The 23,115-nt window shown below is 47.4% G+C and overlaps 38 non-coding genes across 38 annotated transcripts; all 38 read left to right on the top strand.

Moving 5' to 3' along the window:
• Positions 1-256: 256 nt before the first annotated feature.
• On the top strand, positions 257-329 carry TRNAL-CAA (transfer RNA leucine (anticodon CAA)). Its single transcript has one exon. It is a non-coding gene; the product is annotated as a tRNA-Leu (tRNA).
• A 399-nt stretch (positions 330-728) lies between these two features.
• Positions 729-801, top strand: TRNAM-CAU (transfer RNA methionine (anticodon CAU)). Its single transcript has one exon. It is a non-coding gene; the product is annotated as a tRNA-Met (tRNA).
• Positions 802-1,202: 401 nt separating this feature from the next.
• TRNAL-CAA (transfer RNA leucine (anticodon CAA)) lies at positions 1,203-1,275 on the top strand. The gene has a single exon. It is a non-coding gene; the product is annotated as a tRNA-Leu (tRNA).
• Positions 1,276-1,676: 401 nt separating this feature from the next.
• TRNAM-CAU (transfer RNA methionine (anticodon CAU)) lies at positions 1,677-1,749 on the top strand. Its single transcript has one exon. It is a non-coding gene; the product is annotated as a tRNA-Met (tRNA).
• Positions 1,750-2,150: 401 nt separating this feature from the next.
• On the top strand, positions 2,151-2,223 carry TRNAS-CGA (transfer RNA serine (anticodon CGA)). The gene has a single exon. It is a non-coding gene; the product is annotated as a tRNA-Ser (tRNA).
• Positions 2,224-2,622: 399 nt separating this feature from the next.
• TRNAL-CAA (transfer RNA leucine (anticodon CAA)) lies at positions 2,623-2,695 on the top strand. The gene has a single exon. It is a non-coding gene; the product is annotated as a tRNA-Leu (tRNA).
• A 1,110-nt stretch (positions 2,696-3,805) lies between these two features.
• TRNAL-CAA (transfer RNA leucine (anticodon CAA)) lies at positions 3,806-3,878 on the top strand. Its single transcript has one exon. It is a non-coding gene; the product is annotated as a tRNA-Leu (tRNA).
• A 399-nt stretch (positions 3,879-4,277) lies between these two features.
• Positions 4,278-4,350, top strand: TRNAM-CAU (transfer RNA methionine (anticodon CAU)). Its single transcript has one exon. It is a non-coding gene; the product is annotated as a tRNA-Met (tRNA).
• An 875-nt stretch (positions 4,351-5,225) lies between these two features.
• TRNAM-CAU (transfer RNA methionine (anticodon CAU)) lies at positions 5,226-5,298 on the top strand. Its single transcript has one exon. It is a non-coding gene; the product is annotated as a tRNA-Met (tRNA).
• Positions 5,299-5,461: 163 nt separating this feature from the next.
• TRNAL-CAA (transfer RNA leucine (anticodon CAA)) lies at positions 5,462-5,534 on the top strand. The gene has a single exon. It is a non-coding gene; the product is annotated as a tRNA-Leu (tRNA).
• Positions 5,535-5,933: 399 nt separating this feature from the next.
• On the top strand, positions 5,934-6,006 carry TRNAM-CAU (transfer RNA methionine (anticodon CAU)). Its single transcript has one exon. It is a non-coding gene; the product is annotated as a tRNA-Met (tRNA).
• Positions 6,007-6,407: 401 nt separating this feature from the next.
• Positions 6,408-6,480, top strand: TRNAL-CAA (transfer RNA leucine (anticodon CAA)). The gene has a single exon. It is a non-coding gene; the product is annotated as a tRNA-Leu (tRNA).
• Positions 6,481-6,879: 399 nt separating this feature from the next.
• TRNAM-CAU (transfer RNA methionine (anticodon CAU)) lies at positions 6,880-6,952 on the top strand. Its single transcript has one exon. It is a non-coding gene; the product is annotated as a tRNA-Met (tRNA).
• A 401-nt stretch (positions 6,953-7,353) lies between these two features.
• On the top strand, positions 7,354-7,426 carry TRNAL-CAA (transfer RNA leucine (anticodon CAA)). Its single transcript has one exon. It is a non-coding gene; the product is annotated as a tRNA-Leu (tRNA).
• A 401-nt stretch (positions 7,427-7,827) lies between these two features.
• Positions 7,828-7,900, top strand: TRNAM-CAU (transfer RNA methionine (anticodon CAU)). Its single transcript has one exon. It is a non-coding gene; the product is annotated as a tRNA-Met (tRNA).
• Positions 7,901-8,301: 401 nt separating this feature from the next.
• TRNAS-CGA (transfer RNA serine (anticodon CGA)) lies at positions 8,302-8,374 on the top strand. Its single transcript has one exon. It is a non-coding gene; the product is annotated as a tRNA-Ser (tRNA).
• Positions 8,375-8,773: 399 nt separating this feature from the next.
• On the top strand, positions 8,774-8,846 carry TRNAL-CAA (transfer RNA leucine (anticodon CAA)). The gene has a single exon. It is a non-coding gene; the product is annotated as a tRNA-Leu (tRNA).
• A 1,109-nt stretch (positions 8,847-9,955) lies between these two features.
• Positions 9,956-10,028, top strand: TRNAL-CAA (transfer RNA leucine (anticodon CAA)). The gene has a single exon. It is a non-coding gene; the product is annotated as a tRNA-Leu (tRNA).
• Positions 10,029-10,427: 399 nt separating this feature from the next.
• On the top strand, positions 10,428-10,500 carry TRNAM-CAU (transfer RNA methionine (anticodon CAU)). The gene has a single exon. It is a non-coding gene; the product is annotated as a tRNA-Met (tRNA).
• A 401-nt stretch (positions 10,501-10,901) lies between these two features.
• TRNAL-CAA (transfer RNA leucine (anticodon CAA)) lies at positions 10,902-10,974 on the top strand. The gene has a single exon. It is a non-coding gene; the product is annotated as a tRNA-Leu (tRNA).
• An 873-nt stretch (positions 10,975-11,847) lies between these two features.
• On the top strand, positions 11,848-11,920 carry TRNAL-CAA (transfer RNA leucine (anticodon CAA)). Its single transcript has one exon. It is a non-coding gene; the product is annotated as a tRNA-Leu (tRNA).
• Positions 11,921-12,319: 399 nt separating this feature from the next.
• Positions 12,320-12,392, top strand: TRNAM-CAU (transfer RNA methionine (anticodon CAU)). The gene has a single exon. It is a non-coding gene; the product is annotated as a tRNA-Met (tRNA).
• A 401-nt stretch (positions 12,393-12,793) lies between these two features.
• TRNAL-CAA (transfer RNA leucine (anticodon CAA)) lies at positions 12,794-12,866 on the top strand. The gene has a single exon. It is a non-coding gene; the product is annotated as a tRNA-Leu (tRNA).
• A 401-nt stretch (positions 12,867-13,267) lies between these two features.
• Positions 13,268-13,340, top strand: TRNAM-CAU (transfer RNA methionine (anticodon CAU)). Its single transcript has one exon. It is a non-coding gene; the product is annotated as a tRNA-Met (tRNA).
• A 401-nt stretch (positions 13,341-13,741) lies between these two features.
• On the top strand, positions 13,742-13,814 carry TRNAS-CGA (transfer RNA serine (anticodon CGA)). Its single transcript has one exon. It is a non-coding gene; the product is annotated as a tRNA-Ser (tRNA).
• A 399-nt stretch (positions 13,815-14,213) lies between these two features.
• On the top strand, positions 14,214-14,286 carry TRNAL-CAA (transfer RNA leucine (anticodon CAA)). Its single transcript has one exon. It is a non-coding gene; the product is annotated as a tRNA-Leu (tRNA).
• A 1,109-nt stretch (positions 14,287-15,395) lies between these two features.
• TRNAL-CAA (transfer RNA leucine (anticodon CAA)) lies at positions 15,396-15,468 on the top strand. Its single transcript has one exon. It is a non-coding gene; the product is annotated as a tRNA-Leu (tRNA).
• Positions 15,469-15,867: 399 nt separating this feature from the next.
• TRNAL-CAA (transfer RNA leucine (anticodon CAA)) lies at positions 15,868-15,940 on the top strand. The gene has a single exon. It is a non-coding gene; the product is annotated as a tRNA-Leu (tRNA).
• An 873-nt stretch (positions 15,941-16,813) lies between these two features.
• Positions 16,814-16,886, top strand: TRNAL-CAA (transfer RNA leucine (anticodon CAA)). The gene has a single exon. It is a non-coding gene; the product is annotated as a tRNA-Leu (tRNA).
• A 399-nt stretch (positions 16,887-17,285) lies between these two features.
• Positions 17,286-17,358, top strand: TRNAM-CAU (transfer RNA methionine (anticodon CAU)). The gene has a single exon. It is a non-coding gene; the product is annotated as a tRNA-Met (tRNA).
• Positions 17,359-17,759: 401 nt separating this feature from the next.
• On the top strand, positions 17,760-17,832 carry TRNAL-CAA (transfer RNA leucine (anticodon CAA)). Its single transcript has one exon. It is a non-coding gene; the product is annotated as a tRNA-Leu (tRNA).
• A 401-nt stretch (positions 17,833-18,233) lies between these two features.
• TRNAM-CAU (transfer RNA methionine (anticodon CAU)) lies at positions 18,234-18,306 on the top strand. Its single transcript has one exon. It is a non-coding gene; the product is annotated as a tRNA-Met (tRNA).
• Positions 18,307-18,707: 401 nt separating this feature from the next.
• On the top strand, positions 18,708-18,780 carry TRNAL-CAA (transfer RNA leucine (anticodon CAA)). Its single transcript has one exon. It is a non-coding gene; the product is annotated as a tRNA-Leu (tRNA).
• A 1,586-nt stretch (positions 18,781-20,366) lies between these two features.
• On the top strand, positions 20,367-20,439 carry TRNAL-CAA (transfer RNA leucine (anticodon CAA)). Its single transcript has one exon. It is a non-coding gene; the product is annotated as a tRNA-Leu (tRNA).
• A 399-nt stretch (positions 20,440-20,838) lies between these two features.
• Positions 20,839-20,911, top strand: TRNAM-CAU (transfer RNA methionine (anticodon CAU)). The gene has a single exon. It is a non-coding gene; the product is annotated as a tRNA-Met (tRNA).
• An 874-nt stretch (positions 20,912-21,785) lies between these two features.
• TRNAM-CAU (transfer RNA methionine (anticodon CAU)) lies at positions 21,786-21,858 on the top strand. Its single transcript has one exon. It is a non-coding gene; the product is annotated as a tRNA-Met (tRNA).
• Positions 21,859-22,496: 638 nt separating this feature from the next.
• Positions 22,497-22,569, top strand: TRNAM-CAU (transfer RNA methionine (anticodon CAU)). The gene has a single exon. It is a non-coding gene; the product is annotated as a tRNA-Met (tRNA).
• A 164-nt stretch (positions 22,570-22,733) lies between these two features.
• On the top strand, positions 22,734-22,806 carry TRNAL-CAA (transfer RNA leucine (anticodon CAA)). Its single transcript has one exon. It is a non-coding gene; the product is annotated as a tRNA-Leu (tRNA).
• The last annotated feature ends 309 nt before the right edge of the window (positions 22,807-23,115 follow it).

Raw genomic sequence — 23,115 nt, 5'->3', positions numbered from 1 at the left:
GTCCCTGTGACCCCTTTCCGCCTCGGTAGCGCGATAGGCAGCGCGTCAGTCTCGTAATCTGAAGGTCGTGAGTTTATTCCACACCCGGGGCAAAGGCGGTGCAGATTTTTTGTTTGCTTATGAGTGTTTAATTAGGTCGTGAGGGGTGCGCTTTCTGGAGCAGTAATGAATGACTGTTGCTGAGTTTTCTTAATTTTTCGACCATTAACTTATGGGAACTATTGATACCGGTTATGTTTCCCAGTGACCCCTGTCCGCCTCGGTAGTGCAGTAGGCAGCGCGTCAGTCTCAAAATCTGAAGGTCGTGAGTTAAATCCTCACCCGGGGCAAAGGTGGTCAGATTTTACTTTGCTTATGAGAGTTTTATTAGGTCGTGAGGGGTGCGCTGTCTGGAGCAGTAATGAATGAGTGTTGCGGAGTTTTTTTACTTTTTCGACCTTTAACTTGTGGGAACTATTGATACCGATTGTGTTTCCCAGTGACACCTGTCCGCCTCGCTAGCGCAGCAGGCGGCGCTTCAGTCTCATAATCTGAAGGTCGTGAGTTCAATCCTTACCCAGGGCAAAGGCGGTGCAGTTTATTTGTTTGCTTATGAGAGTTTAACGAGGTCGGGAGGGGTGCACTGTCTGGAGCAGTAATGAATGACTGTTGCTCGGTTTTCTTATTTTTTCGACCTTTCACTTGTGGGAACTATTGATACCGATTGTGTTTGCTAGTGACAACTGTCCGCCTCGGTAGCGCAGTAGGCAGCGCGTCAGTCTCATAATCTGAAGGTCGTGAGTTCAATCCTCACCCGGGGCAAAAGCGGTGCAGATTTTTTGTTTTCTTATGAGAGTTTAATTGGGTCGTGAGGGGTGCGCTGTCTGGAGCAGTAATGAATGACTGTTTCTCGGTTTTCTTACTTTTTCGACCTTTAATTTGTGGGAACTAATGATCCCGGTTGCGTGTCCCTGTGACCCCTTTCCGCCTCGGTAGCGCGACAGGCAGCGCGTCAGTCTCGTAATTTGAAGGTCGTGAGTTTATTCCACACCCGGGGCAAAGGCGGTGCAGATTTTTTGTTTGCTTATGAGTGTTTAATTAGGTCGTGAGGGGTGCGCTTTCTGGAGCAGTAATGAATGACTGTTGCTGAGTTTTCTTAATTTTTCGACCATTAACTTATGGGAACTATTGATACCGGTTATGTTTCCCAGTGACCCCTGTCCGCCTCGGTAGTGCAGTAGGCAGCGCGTCAGTCTCAAAATCTGAAGGTCGTGAGTTAAATCCTCACCCGGGGCAAAGGTGGTCAGATTTTTGTTTGCTTATGAGAGTTTAATTAGGTCGTGAGGGGTGCGCTGTCTGGAGCAGTAATGAATGAGTGTTGCGGAGTTTTTTTTTACTTTTTCGACCTTTAACTTGTGGGAACTATTGATACCGATTGTGTTTCCCAGTGACACCTGTCCGCCTCGCGAGCGCAGTAGGCGGCGCTTCAGTCTCATAATCTGAAGGTCGTGAGTTCAATCCTTACCCAGGGCAAAGGCGGTGCAGCTTATTTGTTTGCTTATGAGAGTTTAACGAGGTCGGGAGGGGTGCACTGTCTGGAGCAGTAATGAATGACTGTTGCTCGGTTTTCTTATTTTTTCGACCTTTCACTTGTGGGAACTATTGATACCGATTGTGTTTGCTAGTGACAACTGTCCGCCTCGGTAGCGCAGTAGGCAGCGCGTCAGTCTCATAATCTGAAGGTCGTGAGTTCAATCCTCACCCGGGGCAAAAGCGGTGCAGATTTTTTGTTTTCTTATGAGAGTTTAATTAGGTCGTGAGGGGTGCGCTGTCTGGAGCAGTAATGAATGACTGTTTCTCAGTTTTCTTACTTTTTCGACCTTTAATTTGTGGGAACTAATGATCCCGGTTGCGTGTCCCTGTGACCCCTTTCCGCCTCGGTAGTGCAGTAGACAGCGCGTCAGTCTCATAATCTGAAGGTCGTGAGTTTATTCCACACCCGGGGCAAAGGCGGTGCAGATTTTTTGTTTGCTTGTGAGTGTTTAATTAGGTCGTGAGGGTTGCGCTTTCTTGAGCAGTAATGAATGACTGTTGCTGAGTTTTCTTAATTTTTCGACCGTTGACTTGTGGGAACTATTGATACCGGTTATGTTTCCCAGTGACCCCTGTCCACCTCGGTAACGCAGTAGGCAGCGCGTCAGTCTCGAAATCTGAAGGTCGTGAGTTAAATCCTCACCCGGGGCAAAGGTGGTCAGATTTTTGTTTGCTTATGAGAGTTTAATTAGGTCGTGAGGGGTGCGCTGTCTGGAGCAGTAATGAATGACTGTTTCTCGGTTTTCTTACTTTTTCGACCTTTAATTTGTGGGAACTAATGATCCCGGTTGCGTGTCCCTGTGACCCCTTTCCGCCTCGGTAGCGCAGTAGGCAGCGCGTCAGTCTCATAATCTGAAGGTCGTGAGTTTATTCCACACCCGGGGCAAAGGCGGTTCAGATTTTTTGTTTGCTTATGAGTGTTTAATTAGGTCGTGAGGGGTGCGCTTTCTGGAGCAGTAATAAATGACTGTTGCTGAGTTTTTTTAATTTTTCGACCGTTAACTTATGGGAACTATTGATACCGGTTATGTTTCCCAGTGACCCCTGTCCGCCTCGGTAGTGCAGTAGGCAGCGCGTCAGTCTCAAAATCTGAAGGTCGTGAGTTAAATCCTCACCCGGGGCAAAGGTGGTCAGATTTTTGTTTTCTTATGAGAGTTTAATTAGGTCGTGAGGGGTGCGCTGTCTGGAGCAGTAATGAATGACTGTTGCGGAGTTTTTTTACTTTTTCGACCTTTAACTTGTGGGAACTATTGATACCGATTGTGTTTCCCAGTGACACCTGTTCGCCTCGCTAGCGCAGTAGGCGGCGCTTCAGTCTCATAATCTGAAGGTCGTGAGTTCAATCCTTACCCGGGGCAAAGGCGGTGCCGTTTATTTGTTTGCTTATGAGAGTTTACCTAGGTCGGGAGGGGTGCACTGTCTGGAGCAGTAATGAATGACTGTGGCTCGGTTTTCTTACTTTTTCGACCTTTAATTTCTTGGAACTAATGATCCCGGTTGCGTGTCCCAGTTACACCTGTCCGCCTGGATAGCGCAGTAGGCAGCGCATCAGTCTCATAATTTGAAGGTCATGAAGTCAATTCTATCCCGGGGCAAAGGCAGTGCAGATGTTTTGTTTGCTTATGAGAGTTTAATTAGGTCGTGAGGGGTGCACTGTCTGGAGCAGTAATGAATGACTGTTGCTCGGTTTTCTTATTTTTTTGACCTTTAGTTTGTGGGAACTAATGATCGTGGTTGCGTTTCCCAGTGACCCCTGTCCGCCTCGGTAGCGCAGTAGGCAGCGCGTCAGTCTCATAATCTGAAGGTGATGAGTTTAATCCTCACCCGGGGCAAAGGCGGTGAATATTTTTTGCTTGCTTATAAGAGTTTAATTAGGTCGTTAGGGGTGCACGGTCTGGAGAAGTAATGAATGACTGTTGCTCGGTTTTTTTACTTTTCTGACCTTTAACTTGTGGGAACTATTGATACCGATTGTGTTTCCCAGTGACACCTGCCCGCCTCAGTAGCGCAGTAGGCAGCGCGTCAGTCTCATAATCTGAAGGTCGTGAGTTTATTCCACACCCGGGGCAAAGGCGGTGCAGATTTTTTGTTTGCTTGTGAGTGTTTAATTAGGTCGTGAGGGGTGCGCTTTCTGGAGCAGTAATGAATGACTGTTGCTGAGTTTTCTTAAATTTTCGACCGTTAACTTGTGGGAACTATTGATACCGGTTATGTTTCCCAGTGACCCCTGTCCGCCTCGGTAGCGCAGTAGGCAGCGCGTCAGTCTCAAATTCTGAAGGTCGTGAGTTAAATCCTCACCCGGGGCAAAGGTGGTCAGATTTTTGTTTGCTTATGAGAGTTTAATTAGGTCGTGAGGGGTGCGCTGTCTGGAGCAGTAATGAATGACTGATGCGGAGTTTTCTTACTTTTTCGACCTTTAACTTGTGGGAACTATTGATACCGATTGTGTTTCCCAGTGACACCTGTTCGCCTCGTTAGCGCAGTAGGCGGCGCTTCAGTCTCATAATCTGAAGGTCGTGAGTTCAATCCTTACCCGGGGCAAAGGCGGTGCCGTTTATTTGTTTGCTTATGAGAGTTTTCCTAGGTCGGGAGGGGTGCACTGTCTGGAGCAGTAATGAATGACTGTTGCTCGGTTTTCTTATTTTTTCGACCTTTCACTTGTGGGAACTATTGATACCGATTGTGTTTGCTAGTGACAACTGTCCGCCTCGGTAGCGCAGTAGGCAGCGCGTCAGTCTCATAATCTGAAGGTCGTGAGTTCAATCCTCACCCGGGGCGAAAGCGGTGCATATTTTTTGTTGGCTGATGAGAGTTTAATTAGGTTGTGAGGAGTGCGCTGTGTTGAGCAGTAATGAATGACTGTTGCTGAGTTTTACTTACTTTTTCGACCTTTACTTGTGGGAACGATTGATACCGATTGTGTTTCCCATTGACCCCTGTTCACCTCGGTATCGCAGTAGGCAGCGCGTCAGTCTCATATTCTGAAGGTCGTGAGTTCAATCCACACCCGGGGCAAAGGCGGTGCAGATTTTTTGTTTGCTTATGAGAGTTTAATTAGGTCGTGAGGGGTGCACTGTCTAGAGCAGTAACGAATGACTGTTGCTCGGTTTTTTTACTTTTCTGACCTTTAACTTGTGGGAACTATTGATACCGATTGTGTTTCCCAGTGACACCTGCCCGCCTCGGCAGCGCAGTAGGCGGCGCGTCAGTCTCATAATCTGAAGGTCGTGAGTTCGATCCTGACCCGGGGCAAAGGCAGCGCAGATGTTTTGTTTGCTTATGAGAGTTTAATTAGGTTGTGAGGGGATCACTGTCTGGAGCAGTAATGAATGACTGTTGCTCAGTTTTCTTACTTTTTCGACCTTTAATTTGTGGGAACTAATGATACCGGTTGCGTTTCTCAGTGACCCCTCTCCGCCTTGGTAGTGTAGTAGGCAGCGCGTCAGTCTCATAATCTGAAGGTCGTGAGTTTAATCCTCACCCGGGGCAAAGGCGGTGAATATTTTTTGCTTGCTTATAAGAGTTTAATTAGGTCGTTAGGGGTGCACGGTCTGGAGAAGTAATGAATGACTGTGGCTGAGGTTTCTTACTTTTTCGACCTTTAACTTGTGGGAGCTATTGATACCGGTTGTGTTTCACAGTGACCCCTGTCCGCCTCGGTAGCGCAGTAGGCAGCGCGTCAGTCTCATACTCTGAAGGTCGTGAGTTCAATCCACACCCGGGGCAAAGGTGTGCAGATTTTTTGTTTGCTTATGAGAGTTTAATTAGGTCGTGAGGGGTGCACTGTCTTGAGCAGTAACGAATGACTGTTGCTCGGTTTTTTTACTTTTCTGACCTTTAACTTGTGGGAACTATTGATACCGATTGTGTTTCCCAGTGACACCTGCCCGCCTCGGCAGCGCAGTTGGCAGCGCGTCAGTCTCAAAATCTGAAGGTCGTGAGTTAAATCCTCACCCGGGGCAAAGGTGGTCAGATTTTTGTTTGCTTATGAGAGTTTAATTAGGTCGTGAGGGGTGCGCTGTCTGGAGCAGTAATGAATGACTGTTGCGGAGTTTTCTTACTTTTTCGACCTTTAACTTGTGGGAACTATTGATACCGACTGTGTTTCCCAGTGACACCTGTTCGCCTCGCTTGCGCAGTAGGCGGCGCTTCAGTCTCATAATCTGAAGGTCGTGAGTTCAATCCTTACCCGGGGCAAAGGCGGTGCAGTTTATTTGTTTGTTTATGAGAGTTTAACTAGGTCGGGAGGGGTGCACTGTCTGGAGCAGTAATGAATGACTGTTGCTCGGTTTTCTTATTTTTTCGACCTTTCACTTGTGGGAACTATTGATACCGATTGTGTTTGCTAGTGACAACTGCCCGCCTCGGTAGCGCAGTAGGCAGCGCGTCAGTCTCATAATCTGAAGGTCGTGAGTTCAATCCTCACACGGGGCAAAAGCGGTGCAGAATTTTTGTTTTCTTATGAGAGTTTAATTGGGTCGTGAGGGGTGCGCTGTCTGGAGCAGTAATGAATGACTGTTTCTCGGTTTTCTTACTGTTTCGACCTTTAATTTGTGGGAACTAATGATCCCGGTTGCGCGTCCCTGTGACCCCTTTCCGCCTCGGTAGCGCAGTAGGCAGCGCGTCAGTCTCATAATCTGAAGGTCGTGAGTTTATTCCACGCCCGGGGCAAAGGCGGTGCAGAATTTTCGTTTGCTCATGAGTGTTTAATTAGGTCGTGAGAGTTGCGCTTTCTGCTGCAGTAATGAATGACTGTTGCTGAGTTTTCTTAATTTTTCGACCGTTAACTTGTGGGAACTATTGATACCGGTTATGTTTCCCAGTGACCCCTGTCCGCCTCGGTAGCGCAGTAGGCAGCGAGTCAGTCTCAAAATCTGAAGGTCGTGAGTTAAATCCTCACCCGAGGCAAAGGTGGTCAGATTTTTGTTTGCTTATGAGAGTTTAATTAGGTCGTGAGGAGTGCGCTGTCTGGAGCAGTAATGAATGACTGTTGCGGAGTTTTTTTACTTTTTCGACCTTTAACTTGTGGGAACTATTGATACCGATTGTGTTTCCCAGTGACACCTGTCCGCCTCGCTAGCGCAGTAGGCGGCGCTTCAGTCTCATAATCTGAAGGTCGTGAGTTCAATCCTTACCCAGGGCAAAGGCGGTGCAGTTTATTTGTTTGCTTATGAGAGTTTAACGAGGTCGGGAGGGGTGCACTGTCTGGAGCAGTAATGAATGACTGTTGCTCGGTTTTCTTATTTTTTCGACCTTTCACTTGTGGGAACAATTGATACCGATTGTGTTTGCTAGTGACAACTGTCCGCCTCGGTAGCGCAGTAGGCAGCGCGTCAGTCTCATAATCTGAAGGTCGTGAGTTCAATCCTCACCCGGGGCAAAAGCGGTGCAGATTTTTTGTTTTCTTATGAGAGTTTAATTGGGTCGTTAGGGGTGCGCTGTCTGGAGCAGTAATGAATGACTGTTTCTCGGTTTTCTTACTTTTTCGACCTTTAATTTGTTGGAACTAATGAGTCCGGTTGCGTGTCCCTGTGACCCCTTTCCGCCTCGGTAGCGCGATAGGCAGCGCGTCAGTCTCGTAATTTGAAGGTCGTGAGTTTATTCCACACCCGGGGCAAAGGCGGTGCAGATTTTTTGTTTGCTTATGAGTGTTTAATTAGGTCGTGAGGGGTGCGCTTTCTGGAGCAGTAATGAATGACTGTTGCTGAGTTTTCTTAATTTTTCGACCATTAACTTATGGGAACTATTGATACCGGTTATGTTTCCCAGTGACCCCTGTCCGCCTCGGTAGTGCAGTAGGCAGCGCGTCAGTCTCAAAATCTGAGGGTCGTGAGTTAAATCCTCACCCGGGGCAAAGGTGGTCAGATTTTTGTTTGCTTATGAGAGTTTAATTAGGTCGTGAGGGGTGCGCTGTCTGGAGCAGTAATGAATGAGTGTTGCGGAGTTTTTTTTTACTTTTTCGACCTTTAACTTGTGGGAACTATTGATACCGATTGTGTTTCCCAGTGACACCTGTCCGCCTCGCTAGCGCAGTAGGCGGCGCTTCAGTCTCATAATCTGAAGGTCGTGAGTTCAATCCTTACCCAGGGCAAAGGCGGTGCAGTTTATTTGTTTGCTTATGAGACTTTAACGAGGTCGGGAGGGGTGCACTGTCTGGAGCAGTAATGAATGACTGTTGCTCGGTTTTCTTATTTTTTCGACCTTTCACTTGTGGGAACTATTGATACCGATTGTGTTTGCTAGTGACAACTGTCCGCCTCGGTAGCGCAGTAGGCAGCGCGTCAGTCTCATAATCTGAAGGTCGTGAGTTCAATCCTCACCCGGGGCAAAAGCGGTGCAGATTTTTTGTTTTCTTATGAGAGTTTAATTGGGTCGTGAGGGGTGCGCTGTCTGGAGCAGTAATGAATGACTGTTTCTCGGTTTTCTTACTTTTTCGACCTTTAATTTGTGGGAACTAATGATCCCGGTTGCGTGTCCTTGTGACCCCTTTCCGCCTCGGTAGCGCAGTAGACAGCGCGTCAGTCTCATAATCTGAAGGTCGTGAGTTTATTCCACACCCGGGGCAAAGGCGGTGCAGATTTTTTGTTTGCTTATGAGTGTTTAATTAGGTCGTGAGGGTTGCGCTTTCTGGAGCAGTAATGAATGACTGTTGCTGAGTTTTCTTAATTTTTCGACCGTTAACTTGTGGGAACTATTGATACCGGTTATGTTTCCCAGTGACCCCTGTCCACCTCGGTAACGCAGTAGGCAGCGCGTCAGTCTCGAAATCTGAAGGTCGTGAGTTAAATCCTCACCCGGGGCAAAGGTGGTCAGATTTTTGTTTGCTTATGAGAGTTTAATTAGGTCGTGAGGGGTGCGCTGTCTGGAGCAGTAATGAATGACTGTTTCTCGGTTTTCTTACTTTTTCGACCTTTAATTTGTGGGAACTAATGATCCCGGTTGCGTGTCCCTGTGACCCCTTTCCGCCTCGGTAGCGCAGTAGGCAGCGCGTCAGTCTCATAATCTGAAGGTCGTGAGTTTATTCAACACCCGGGGCAAAGGCGGTGCAGATTTTTTGTTTGCTTATGAGTGTTTAATTAGGTCGTGAGGGGTGCGCTTTCTGGAGCAGTAATAAATGACTGTTGCTGAGTTTTTTTAATTTTTCGACCGTTAACTTATGGGAACTATTGATACCGGTTATGTTTCCCAGTGAACCCTGTCCGCCTCAGTAGTGCAGTAGGCAGCGCGTCAGTCTCAAAATCTGAAGGTCGTGAGTTAAATCCTCACCCGGGGCAAAGGTGGTCAGATTTTTGTTTTCTTATGAGAGTTTAATTAGGTCGTGAGGGGTGCGCTGTCTGGAGCAGTAATGAATGACTGTTGCGGAGTTTTTTTACTTTTTCGACCTTTAACTTGTGGGAACTATTGATACCGATTGTGTTTCCCAGTGACACCTGTTCGCCTCGCTAGCGCAGTAGGCGGCGCTTCAGTCTCATAATCTGAAGGTCGTGAGTTCAATCCTTACCCGGGGCAAAGGCGGTGCCGTTTATTTGTTTGCTTATGAGAGTTTACCTAGGTCGGGAGGGGTGCACTGTCTGGAGCAGTAATGAATGACTGTGGCTCGGTTTTCTTACTTTTTCTTCCTTTAATTTCTTGGAACTAATGATCCCGGTTGCGTGTCCCAGTGACACCTGTCCGCCTGGATAGCGCAGTAGGCAGCGCATCAGTCTCATAATTGGAAGGTCATGAATTCAATTCTATCCCGGGGCAAAGGCAGTGCAGATGTTTTGTTTGCTTATGAGAGTTTAATTAGGTCGTGAGGGGTGTACTGTCTGGAGCAGTAATGAATGACTGTTGCTCGGTTTTTAATTTTTTTGACCTTTAGTTTGTGGGAACCAATGATCGTCGTTGCGTTTCCCAGTGACCCCTGTCCGCCTCGGTAGCGCAGTAGGCAGCGCGTCAGTCTCATAATCTGAAGGTGATGAGTTTAATCCTCACCCGGGGCAAAGGCGGTGAATATTTTTTGCTTGCTTATAAGAGTTTAATTAGGTCGTTAGGGGTGCACGGTCTGGAGAAGTAATGAATGACTGTTGCTCGGTTTTTTTACTTTTCTGACCTTTAACTTGTGGGAACTATTGATACCGTTTGTGTTTCCCAGTGACACCTGCCCGCCTCAGTAGCGCAGTAGGCAGCGCGTCAGTCTCATAATCTGAAGGTCGTGAGTTTATTCCACACCCGGGGCAAAGGCGGTGCAGATTTTTTGTTTGCTTGTGAGTGTTTAATTAGGTCGTGAGGGGTGCACTGTCTTGAGCAGTAACGAATGACTGTTGCTCGGTTTTTTTACTTTTCTGACCTTTAACTTGTGGGAACTATTGATACCGATTGTGTTTCCCAGTGACACCTGCCCGCCTCGGCAGCGCAGTTGGCAGCGCGTCAGTCTCAAAATCTGAAGGTCGTGAGTTAAATCCTCTCCCGGGGCAAAGGTGGTCAGATTTTTGTTTGCTTATGAGAGTTTAATTAGGTCGTGAGGGGTGCGCTGTCTGGAGCAGTAATGAATGACTGTTGCGGAGTTTTCTTACTTTTTCGACCTTTAACTTGTGGGAACTATTGATACCGACTGTGTTTCCCAGTGACACCTGTTCGCCTCGCTTGCGCAGTAGGCGGCGCTTCAGTCTCATAATCTGAAGGTCGTGAGTTCAATCCTTACCCGGGGCAAAGGCGGTGCAGTTTATTTGTTTGTTTATGAGAGTTTAACTAGGTCGGGAGGGGTGCACTGTCTGGAGCAGTAATGAATGACTGTTGCTCGGTTTTCTTATTTTTTCGACCTTTCACTTGTGGGAACTATTGATACCGATTGTGTTTGCTAGTGACAACTGCCCGCCTCGGTAGCGCAGTAGGCAGCGCGTCAGTCTCATAATCTGAAGGTCGTGAGTTCAATCCTCACACGGGGCAAAAGCGGTGCAGAATTTTTGTTTTCTTATGAGAGTTTAATTGGGTCGTGAGGGGTGCGCTGTCTGGAGCAGCAATGAATGACTGTTTCTCGGTTTTCTTACTGTTTCGACCTTTAATTTGTGGGAACTAATGATCCCGGTTGCGCGTCCCTGTGACCCCTTTCCGCCTCGGTAGCGCAGTAGGCAGCGCGTCAGTCTCATAATCTGAAGGTCGTGAGTTTATTCCACGCCCGGGGCAAAGGCGGTGCAGAATTTTCGTTTGCTCATGAGTGTTTAATTAGGTCGTGAGAGTTGCGCTTTCTGCTGCAGTAATGAATGACTGTTGCTGAGTTTTCTTAATTTTTCGACCGTTAACTTGTGGGAACTATTGATACCGGTTATGTTTCCCAGTGACCCCTGTCCGCCTCGGTAGCGCAGTAGGCAGCGAGTCAGTCTCAAAATCTGAAGGTCGTGAGTTAAATCCTCACCCGAGGCAAAGGTGGTCAGATTTTTGTTTGCTTATGAGAGTTTAATTAGGTCGTGAGGAGTGCGCTGTCTGAAGCAGTAATGAATGACTGTTGCGGAGTTTTCTTACTTTTTCGACCTTTAACTTGTGGGAACTATTGATACCGATTGTGTTTCGCAGTGACACCTGTTCGCCTCGCTAGCGCAGTAGGCGGCGCTTCAGTCTCATAATCTGAAGGTCGTGAGTTCAATCCTTACCCGGGGCAAAGGTGGTGCAGTTTATTTGTTTGCTTATGAGAGTTTAACTAGGTCGGGAGGGGTGCACTGTCTGGAGCAGTAATGAATGACTGTTGCTCGGTTTTCTTATTTTTTCGACCTTTCACTTGTGGAAACTATTCATACCGATTGTGTTTGCTAGTGACAACTGTCCGCCTCGGTAACGCAGTAGGCAGCGCGTCAGTCACATAATCTGAAGGTCGTTAGTTCAATCCTCACCCGGGGCAAAAGCGGTGCAGAGTTTTTATTTTCTTATGAGAGTTTAATTGGGTCGTGAGGGGTGCGCTGTCTGGAGCAGTAATGAATGACTGTTTCTCGGTTTTCTTACTTTTTCGACCTTTAATTTGTGGGAACTAATGATCCCGGTTGCGTGTCCCTGTGACCCCTTTCCGCCTCGGTAGCGCGATAGGCAGCGCGTCAGTCTCGTAATCTGAAGGTCGTGAGTTTATTCCACACCCGGGGCAAAGGCGGTGCAGATTTTTTGTTTGCTTATGAGTGTTTAATTAGGTCGTGAGGGGTGCGCTTTCTGGAGCAGTAATGAATGACTGTTGCTGAGTTTTCTTAATTTTTCGACCATTAACTTATGGGAACTATTGATACCGGTTATGTTTCCCAGTGACCCCTGTCCGCCTCGGTAGTGCAGTAGCCAGCGCGTCAGTCTCAAAATCTGAAGGTCGTGAGTTAAATCCTCACCCGGGGCAAAGGTGGTCAGATTTTTGTTTGCTTATGAGAGTTTAATTAGGTCGTGAGGGGTGCGCTGTCTGGAGCAGTAATGAATGAGTGTTGCGGAGTTTTTTTACTTTTTCGACCTTTAACTTGTGGGAACTATTGATACCGATTGTGTTTCCCAGTGACACCTGTCCGCCTCGCTAGCGCAGTAGGCGGCGCTTCAGTCTCATAATCTGAAGGTCGTGAGTTCAATCCTTACCCAGGGCAAAGGCGGTGCAGTTTATTTGTTTGCTTATGAGAGTTTAACGAGGTCGGGAGGGGTGCACTGTCTGGAGCAGTAATGAATGACTGTTGCTCGGTTTTCTTATTTTTTCGACCTTTCACTTGTGGGAACAATTGATACCGATTGTGTTTGCTAGTGACAACTGTCCGCCTCGGTAGCGCAGTAGGCAGCGCGTCAGTCTCATAATCTGAAGGTCGTGAGTTCAATCCTCACCCGGGGCAAAAGCGGTGCAGATTTTTTGTTTTCTTATGAGAGTTTAATTGGGTCGTTAGGGGTGCGCTGTCTGGAGCAGTAATGAATGACTGTTTCTCGGTTTTCTTACTTTTTCGACCTTTAATTTGTTGGAACTAATGAGTCCGGTTGCGTGTCCCTGTGACCCCTTTCCGCCTCGGTAGCGCGATAGGCAGCGCGTCAGTCTCGTAATTTGAAGGTCGTGAGTTTATTCCACACCCGGGGCAAAGGCGGTGCAGATTTTTTGTTTGCTTATGAGTGTTTAATTAGGTCGTGAGGGGTGCGCTTTCTGGAGCAGTAATGAATGACTGTTGCTGAGTTTTCTTAATTTTTCGACCATTAACTTATGGGAACTATTGATACCGGTTATGTTTCCCAGTGACCCCTGTCCGCCTCGGTAGTGCAGTAGGCAGCGCGTCAGTCTCAAAATCTGAAGGTCGTGAGTTAAATCCTCACCCGGGGCAAAGGTGGTCAGATTTTTGTTTGCTTATGAGAGTTTAATTAGGTCGTGAGGGGTGCGCTGTCTGGAGCAGTAATGAATGAGTGTTGCGGAGTTTTTTTTTACTTTTTCGACCTTTAACTTGTGGGAACTATTGATACCGATTGTGTTTCCCAGTGACACCTGTCCGCCTCGCTAGCGCAGTAGGCGGCGCTTCAGTCTCATAATCTGAAGGTCGTGAGTTCAATCCTTACCCAGGGCAAAGGCGGTGCAGTTTATTTGTTTGCTTATGAGACTTTAACGAGGTCGGGAGGGGTGCACTGTCTGGAGCAGTAATGAATGACTGTTGCTCGGTTTTCTTATTTTTTCGACCTTTCACTTGTGGGAACTATTGATACCGATTGTGTTTGCTAGTGACAACTGTCCGCCTCGGTAGCGCAGTAGGCAGCGCGTCAGTCTCATAATCTGAAGGTCGTGAGTTCAATCCTCACCCGGGGCAAAAGCGGTGCAGATTTTTTGTTTTCTTATGAGAGTTTAATTGGGTCGTGAGGGGTGCGCTGTCTGGAGCAGTAATGAATGACTGTTTCTCGGTTTTCTTACTTTTTCGACCTTTAATTTGTGGGAACTAATGATCCCGGTTGCGTGTCCTTGTGACCCCTTTCCGCCTCGGTAGCGCAGTAGACAGCGCGTCAGTCTCATAATCTGAAGGTCGTGAGTTTATTCCACACCCGGGGCAAAGGCGGTGCAGATTTTTTGTTTGCTTATGAGTGTTTAATTAGGTCGTGAGGGTTGCGCTTTCTGGAGCAGTAATGAATGACTGTTGCTGAGTTTTCTTAATTTTTCGACCGTTAACTTGTGGGAACTATTGATACCGGTTATGTTTCCCAGTGACCCCTGTCCACCTCGGTAACGCAGTAGGCAGCGCGTCAGTCTCGAAATCTGAAGGTCGTGAGTTAAATCCTCACCCGGGGCAAAGGTGGTCAGATTTTTGTTTGCTTATGAGAGTTTAATTAGGTCGTGAGGGGTGCGCTGTCTGGAGCAGTAATGAATGACTGTTTCTCGGTTTTCTTACTTTTTCGACCTTTAATTTGTGGGAACTAATGATCCCGGTTGCGTGTCCCTGTGACCCCTTTCCGCCTCGGTAGCGCAGTAGGCAGCGCGTCAGTCTCATAATCTGAAGGTCGTGAGTTTATTCAACACCCGGGGCAAAGGCGGTGCAGATTTTTTGTTTGCTTATGAGTGTTTAATTAGGTCGTGAGGGGTGCGCTTTCTGGAGCAGTAATAAATGACTGTTGCTGAGTTTTTTTAATTTTTCGACCGTTAACTTATGGGAAATATTGATACCGGTTATGTTTCCCAGTGACCCCTGTCCGCCTCAGTAGTGCAGTAGGCAGCGCGTCAGTCTCAAAATCTGAAGGTCGTGAGTTAAATCCTCACCCGGGGCAAAGGTGGTCAGATTTTTGTTTTCTTATGAGAGTTTAATTAGGTCGTGAGGGGTGCGCTGTCTGGAGCAGTAATGAATGACTGTTGCGGAGTTTTTTTACTTTTTCGACCTTTAACTTGTGGGAACTATTGATACCGATTGTGTTTCCCAGTGACACCTGATCGCCTCGCTAGCGCAGTAGGCGGCGCTTCAGTCTCATAATCTGAAGGTCGTGAGTTCAATCCTTACCCGGGGCAAAGGCGGTGCCGTTTATTTGTTTGCTTATGAGAGTTTACCTAGGTCGGGAGGGGTGCACTGTCTGGAGCAGTAATGAATGACTGTGGCTCGGTTTTCTTACTTTTTCGACCTTTAATTTCTTGGAACTAATGATCCCGGTTGCGTGTCCCAGTGACACCTGTCCGCCTGGATAGCGCAGTAGGCAGCGCATCAGTCTCATAATTGGAAGGTCATGAATTCAATTCTATCCCGGGGCAAAGGCAGTGCAGATGTTTTGTTTGCTTATGAGAGTTTAATTAGGTCGTGAGGGGTGTACTGTCTGGAGCAGTAATGAATGACTGTTGCTCGGTTTTTAATTTTTTTGACCTTTAGTTTGTGGGAACCAATGATCGTCGTTGCGTTTCCCAGTGACCCCTGTCCGCCTCGGTAGCGCAGTAGGCAGCGCGTCAGTCTCATAATCTGAAGGTGATGAGTTTAATCCTCACCCGGGGCAAAGGCGGTGAATATTTTTTGCTTGCTTATAAGAGTTTAATTAGGTCGTTAGGGGTGCACGGTCTGGAGAAGTAATGAATGACTGTTGCTCGGTTTTTTTACTTTTCTGACCTTTAACTTGTGGGAACTATTGATACCGTTTGTGTTTCCCAGTGACACCTGCCCGCCTCAGTAGCGCAGTAGGCAGCGCGTCAGTCTCATAATCTGAAGGTCGTGAGTTTATTCCACACCCGGGGCAAAGGCGGTGCAGATTTTTTGTTTGCTTGTGAGTGTTTAATTAGGTCGTGAGGGGTGCACTGTCTTGAGCAGTAACGAATGACTGTTGCTCGGTTTTTTTACTTTTCTGACCTTTAACTTGTGGGAACTATTGATACCGATTGTGTTTCCCAGTGACACCTGCCCGCCTCGGCAGCGCAGTTGGCAGCGCGTCAGTCTCAAAATCTGAAGGTCGTGAGTTAAATCCTCACCCGGGGCAAAGGTGGTCAGATTTTTGTTTTCTTATGAGAGTTTAATTGGGTCGTGAGGGGTGCGCTGTCTGGAGCAGTAATGAATGACTGTTTCTCGGTTTTCTTACTGTTTCGACCTTTAATTTGTGGGAACTAATGATCCCGGTTGCGCGTCCCTGTGACCCCTTTCCGCCTCGGTAGCGCAGTAGGCAGCGCATCAGTCTCATAATCTGAAGGTCGTGAGTTTATTCCACGCCCGGGGCAAAGGCGGTGCAGAATTTTCGTTTGCTCATGAGTGTTTAATTAGGTCGTGAGAGTTGCGCTTTCTGCTGCAGTAATGAATGACTGTTGCTGAGTTTTCTTAATTTTTCGACCGTTAACTTGTGGGAACTATTGATACCGGTTATGTTTCCCAGTGACCCCTGTCCGCCTCGGTAGCGCAGTAGGCAGCGCGTCAGTCTCAAAATCTGAAGGTCGTGAGTTAAATCCTCACCCGAGGCAAAGGTGGTCAGATTTTTGTTTGCTTATGAGAGTTTAATTAGGTCGTGAGGAGTGCGCTGTCTGAAGCAGTAATGAATGACTGTTGCGGAGTTTTCTTACTTTTTCGACCTTTAACTTGTGGGAACTATTGATACCGATTGTGTTTCGCAGTGACACCTGTTCGCCTCGCTAGCGCAGTAGGCGGCGCTTCAGTCTCATAATCTGAAGGTCGTGAGTTCAATCCTTACCCGGGGCAAAGGTGGTGCAGTTTATTTGTTTGCTTATGAGAGTTTAACTAGGTCGGGAGGGGTGCACTGTCTGGAGCAGTAATGAATGACTGTTGCTCGGTTTTCTTATTTTTTCGACCTTTCACTTGTGGAAACTATTCATACCGATTGTGTTTGCTAGTGACAACTGTCCGCCTCGGTAACGCAGTAGGCAGCGCGTCAGTCTCATAATCTGAAGGTCGTTAGTTCAATCCTCACCCGGGGCAAAAGCGGTGCAGAGTTTTTATTTTCTTATGAGAGTTTAATTGGGTCGTGAGGGGTGCGCTGTCTGGAGCAGTAATGAATGACTGTTTCTCGGTTTTCTTACTTTTTCGACCTTTAATTTGTGGGAACTAATGATCCCGGTTGCGTGTCCCTGTGACCCCTTTCCGCCTCGGTAGCGCGATAGGCAGCGCGTCAGTCTCGTAATCTGAAGGTCGTGAGTTTATTCCACACCCGGGGCAAAGGCGGTGCAGATTTTTTGTTTGCTTATGAGTGTTTAATTAGGTCGTGAGGGGTGCGCTTTCTGGAGCAGTAATGAATGACTGTTGCTGAGTTTTCTTAATTTTTCGACCATTAACTTATGGGAACTATTGATACCGGTTATGTTTCCCAGTGACCCCTGTCCGCCTCGGTAGTGCAGTAGCCAGCGCGTCAGTCTCAAAATCTGAAGGTCGTGAGTTAAATCCTCACCCGGGGCAAAGGTGGTCAGATTTTTGTTTGCTTATGAGAGTTTAACTAGGTCGTGAGGGGTGCGCTGTCTGGAGCAGTAATGAATGAGTGTTGCGGAGTTTTTTTACTTTTTCGACCTTTAACTTGTGGGAACTATTGATACCGATTGTGTTTCCCAGTGACACCTGTCCGCCTCGCTAGCGCAGTAGGCGGCGCTTCAGTCTCATAATCTGAAGGTCGTGAGTTCAATCCTTACCCAGGGCAAAGGCGGTGCAGTTTATTTGTTTGCTTATGAGAGTTTAACGAGGTCGGGAGGGGTGCACTGTCTGGAGCAGTAATGAATGACTGTTGCTCGGTTTTCTTATTTTTTCGACCTTTCACTTGTGGGAACAATTGATACCGATTGTGTTTGCTAGTGACAACTGTCCGCCTCGGTAGCGCAGTAGGCAGCGCGTCAGTCTCATAATCTGAAGGTCGTGAGTTCAATCCTCACCCGGGGCAAAAGCGGTGCAGATTTTTTGTTTTCTTATGAGAGTTTAATTGGGTCGTTAGGGGTGCGCTGTCTGGAGCAGTAATGAATGACTGTTTCTCGGTTTTCTTACTTTTTCGACCTTTAATTTGTTGGAACTAATGAGTCCGGTTGCGTGTCCCTGTGACCCCTTTCCGCCTCGGTAGCGCGATAGGCAGCGCGTCAGTCTCGTAATTTGAAGGTCGTGAGTTTATTCCACACCCGGGGCAAAGGCGGTGCAGATTTTTTGTTTGCTTATGAGTGTTTAATTAGGTCGTGAGGGGTGCGCTTTCTGGAGCAGTAATGAATGACTGTTGCTGAGTTTTCTTAATTTTTCGACCATTAACTTATGGGAACTATTGATACCGGTTATGTTTCCCAGTGACCCCTGTCCGCCTCGGTAGTGCAGTAGGCAGCGCGTCAGTCTCAAAATCTGAAGGTCGTGAGTTAAATCCTCACCCGGGGCAAAGGTGGTCAGATTTTTGTTTGCTTATGAGAGTTTAATTAGGTCGTGAGGGGTGCGCTGTCTGGAGCAGTAATGAATGAGTGTTGCGGAGTTTTTTTTTACTTTTTCGACCTTTAACTTGTGGGAACTATTGATACCGATTGTGTTTCCCAGTGACACCTGTCCGCCTCGCTAGCGCAGTAGGCGGCGCTTCAGTCTCATAATCTGAAGGTCGTGAGTTCAATCCTTACCCAGGGCAAAGGCGGTGCAGTTTATTTGTTTGCTTATGAGACTTTAACGAGGTCGGGAGGGGTGCACTGTCTGGAGCAGTAATGAATGACTGTTGCTCGGTTTTCTTATTTTTTCGACCTTTCACTTGTGGGAACTATTGATACCGATTGTGTTTGCTAGTGACAACTGTCCGCCTCGGTAGCGCAGTAGGCAGCGCGTCAGTCTCATAATCTGAAGGTCGTGAGTTCAATCCTCACCCGGGGCAAAAGCGGTGCAGATTTTTTGTTTTCTTATGAGAGTTTAATTGGGTCGTGAGGGGTGCGCTGTCTGGAGCAGTAATGAGTGACTGTTTCTCGGTTTTCTTACTTTTTCGACCTTTAATTTGTGGGAACTAATGATCCCGGTTGCGTGTCCTTGTGACCCCTATCCGCCTCGGTAGCGCAGTAGACAGCGCGTCAGTCTCATAATCTGAAGGTCGTGAGTTTATTCCACACCCGGGGCAAAGGCGGTGCAGATTTTTTGTTTGCTTATGAGTGTTTAATTAGGTCGTGAGGGTTGCGCTTTCTGGAGCAGTAATGAATGACTGTTGCTGAGTTTTCTTAATTTTTCGACCATTAACTTATGGGAACTATTGATACCGGTTATGTTTCCCAGTGACCCCTGTCCGCCTCGGTAGTGCAGTAGGCAGCGCGTCAGTCTCAAAATCTGAAGGTCGTGAGTTAAATCCTCACCCGGGGCAAAGGTGGTCAGATTTTTGTTTGCTTATGAGAGTTTAATTAGGTCGTGAGGGGTGCGCTGTCTGGAGCAGTAATGAATGAGTGTTGCGGAGTTTTTTTTTACTTTTTCGACCTTTAACTTGTGGGAACTAATGATCCCGGTTGCGTGTCCCTGTGACCCCTTTCCGCCTCGGTAGCGCAGTAGGCAGCGCGTCAGTCTCATAATCTGAAGGTCGTGAGTTTATTCCACATTCGGGGCAAAGGCGGTGCAGATTTTTTGTTTGCTTATGAGTGTTTAATTAGGTCGTGAGGGGTGCGCTTTCTGGAGCAGTAATAAATGACTGTTGCTGAGTTTTTTTAATTTTTCGACCGTTAACTTATGGGAACTATTGATACCGGTTATGTTTCCCAGTGACCCCTGTCCGCCTCAGTAGTGCAGTAGGCAGCGCGTCAGTCTCATAATCTGAAGGTCGTGAGTTCAATCCTCACCCGGGGCAAAAGCGGTGCAGATTTTTTGTTTTCTTATGAGAGTTTAATTGGGTCGTGAGGGGTGCGCTGTCTGGAGCAGTAATGAGTGACTGTTTCTCGGTTTTCTTACTTTTTCGACCTTTAATTTGTGGGAACTAATGATCCCGGTTGCGTGTCCTTGTGACCCCTTTCCGCCTCGGTAGCGCAGTAGACAGCGCGTCAGTCTCATAATCTGAAGGTCGTGAGTTTATTCCACACCCGGGGCAAAGGCGGTGCCGTTTATTTGTTTGCTTATGAGAGTTTACCTAGGCCGGGAGGGGTGCACTGTCTGGAGCAGTAATGAATGACTGTGGCTCGGTTTTCTTACTTTTTCGACCTTTAATTTCTTGGAACTAATGATCCCGGTTGCGTGTCCCAGTGACACCTGTCCGCCTGGATAGCGCAGTAGGCAGCGCATCAGTCTCATAATTTGAAGGTCATGAATTCAATTCTATCCCGGGGCAAAGGCAGTGCAGATGTTTTGTTTGCTTATGAGAGTTTAATTAGGTCGTGAGGGGTGTACTGTCTGGAGCAGTAATGAATGACTGTTGCTCGGTTTTCTTATTTTTTTGACCTTTAGTTTGTGGGAACTAATGATCGTGGTTGCGTTTCCCAGTGACCCCTGTCCGCCTCGGTAGCGCAGTAGGCAGCGCGTCAGTCTCATAATCTGAAGGTGATGAGTTTAATCCTCACCCGGGGCAAAGGCGGTGAATATTTTTTGCTTGCTTATAAGAGTTTAATTAGGTCGTTAGGGGTGCACGGTCTGGAGAAGTAATGAATGACTGTTGCTCGGTTTTTTTACTTTTCTGACCTTTAACTTGTGGGAACTATTGATACCGTTTGTGTTTCCCAGTGACACCTGCCCGCCTCGGTAGCGCAGTAGGCAGCGCGTCAGTCTCATAATCTGAAGGTCGTGAGTTTATTCCACACCCGGGGCAAAGGCGGTGCAGATTTTTTGTTTGCTTGTGAGTGTTTAATTAGGTCGTGAGGGGTGCGCTTTCTGGAGCAGTAATGAATGACTGTTGCTGAGTTTTCTTAATTTTTCGACCGTTAACTTCTGGGAACTATTGATACCGGTTATGTTTCCCAGTGACCCCTGTCCGCCTCGGTAGCGCAGTAGGCAGCGCGTCAGTCTCAAATTCTGAAGGTCGTGAGTTAAATCCTCACCCGGGGCAAAGGTGGTCAGATTTTTGTTTGCTTATGAGAGTTTAATTAGGTCGTGAGGGGTGCGCTGTCTGGAGCAGTAATGAATGACTGATGCGGAGTTTTCTTACTTTTTCGACCTTTAACTTGTGGGAACTATTGATACCGATTGTGTTTCCCAGTGACACCTGTTCGCCTCGTTAGCGCAGTAGGCGGCGCTTCAGTCTCATAATCTGAAGGTCGTGAGTTCAATCCTTACCCGGGGCAAAGGCGGTGCCGTTTATTTGTTTGCTTATGAGAGTTTTCCTAGGTCGGGAGGGGTGCACTGTCTGGAGCAGTAATGAATGACTGTTGCTCGGTTTTCTTATTTTTTCGACCTTTCACTTGTGGGAACTATTGATACCGATTGTGTTTGCTAGTGACAACTGTCCGCCTCGGTAGCGCAGTAGGCAGCGCGTCAGTCTCATAATCTGAAGGTCGTGAGTTCAATCCTCACCCGGGGCAAAAGCGGTGCATATTTTTTGTTGGCTTATGAGAGTTTAATTAGGTTGTGAGGAGTGCGCTGTGTTGAGCAGTAATGAATGACTGTTGCTGAGTTTTCTTACTTTTTCGACCTTTACTTGTGGGAACGATTGATACCGATTGTGTTTCCCATTGACCCCTGTTCACCTCGGTATCGCAGTAGGCAGCGCGTCAGTCTCATATTCTGAAGGTCGTGAGTTCAATCCACACCCGGGGCAAAGGCGGTGCAGATTTTTTGTTTGCTTATGAGAGTTTAATTAGGTCGTGAGGGGTGCACTGTCTAGAGCAGTAACGAATGACTGTTGCTCGGTTTTTTTACTTTTCTGACCTTTAACTTGTGGGAACTATTGATACCGATTGTGTTTCCCATTGACACCTGCCCGCCTCTGCAGCGCAGTAGGCGGCTTGTCAGTCTCATAATCTGAAGGTCGTGAGTTCGATCCTGACCCGGGGCAAAGGCAGTGCAGATGTTTTGTTTGCTTATGAGAGTTTAATTAGGTTGTGAGGGGATCATTGTCTGGAGCAGTAATGAATGACTGTTGCTCAGTTTTCTTACTTTTTCGACCTTTAATTTGTGGGAACTAATGATACCGGTTGCGTTTCCCATTGACCCCTCTCCGCCTTGGTAGTGTAGTAGGCAGCGCGTCAGTCTCATAATCTGAAGGTCGTGAGTTTAATCCTCACCCGGGGCAAAGGCGGTGAATATTTTTTGCTTGCTTATAAGAGTTTAATTAGGTCGTTAGGGGTGCACGGTCTGGAGAAGTAATGAATGACTGTTGCTGTGGTTTCTTACTTTTTCGACCTTTAACTTGTGGGAGCTATTGATACCGGTTGTGTTTCACAGTGACCCCTGTCCGCCTCGGTAGCGCAGTAGGCAGCGCGTCAGTCTCATACTCTGAAGGTCGTGAGTTCAATCCACACCCGGGGCAAAGGCGGTGCAGATTTTTTGTTTGCTTATGAGAGTTTAATTAGGTCGTGAGGGGTGCACTGTCTAGAGCAGTAACGAATGACTGTTGCTCGGTTTTTTTACTTTTCTGACCTTTAACTTGTGGGAACTATTGATACCGATTGTGTTTCCCATTGACACCTGCCCGCCTCTGCAGCGCAGTAGGCGGCTTGTCAGTCTCATAATCTGAAGGTCGTGAGTTCGATCCTGACCCGGGGCAAAGGCAGTGCAGATGTTTTGTTTGCTTATGAGAGTTTAATTAGGTTGTGAGGGGATCATTGTCTGGAGCAGTAATGAATGACTGTTGCTCAGTTTTCTTACTTTTTCGACCTTTAATTTGTGGGAACTAATGATACCGGTTGCGTTTCCCAGTGACCCCTCTCCGCCTTGGTAGTGTAGTAGGCAGCGCGTCAGTCTCATAATCTGAAGGTCGTGAGTTTAATCCTCACCCGGGGCAAAGGCGGTGAATATTTTTTGCTTGCTTATAAGAGTTTAATTAGGTCGTTAGGGGTGCACGGTCTGGAGAAGTAATGAATGACTGTTGCTGTGGTTTCTTACTTTTTCGACCTTTAACTTGTGGGAGCTATTGATACCGGTTGTGTTTCACAGTGACCCCTGTCCGCCTCGGTAGCGCAGTAGGCAGCGCGTCAGTCTCATACTCTGAAGGTCGTGAGTTCAATCCACACCCGGGGCAAAGGCGGTGCAGATTTTTTGTTTGCTTATGAGAGTTTAATTAGGTCGTGAGGGGTGCACTGTCTTGAGCAGTAACGAATGACTGTTGCTCGGTTTTTTTACTTTTCTGACCTTTAACTTGTGGGAACTATTGATACCGATTGTGTTTCCCAGTGACACCTGCCCGCCTCGGCAGCGCAGTTGGCAGCGCGTCAGTCTCAAAATCTGAAGGTCGTGAGCTAAATCCTCACCCGGGGCAAAGGTGGTCAGATTTTTGTTTGCTTATGAGAGTTTAATTAGGTCGTGAGGGGTGCGCTGTCTGGAGCAGTAATGAATGACTGTTGCGGAGTTTTCTTACTTTTTCGACCTTTAACTTGTGGGAACTATTGATACCGATTGTGTTTCCCAGTGACACCTGTTCGCCTCGCTTGCGCAGTAGGCGGCGCTTCAGTCTCATAGTCTGAAGGTCGTGAGTTCAATCCTTACCCGGGGCAAAGGCGGTGCAGTTTATTTGTTTGCTTATGAGAGTTTAACTAGGTCGGGAGGGGTGCACTGTCTGGAGCAGTAA

Source organism: Rhipicephalus microplus, chromosome 3, assembly GCF_043290135.1.
Source record: "Rhipicephalus microplus isolate Deutch F79 chromosome 3, USDA_Rmic, whole genome shotgun sequence".
Classification (NCBI taxonomy): domain Eukaryota; kingdom Metazoa; phylum Arthropoda; class Arachnida; order Ixodida; family Ixodidae; genus Rhipicephalus; species Rhipicephalus microplus.
This window is presented reverse-complemented; position numbering and strand designations above follow the sequence as displayed.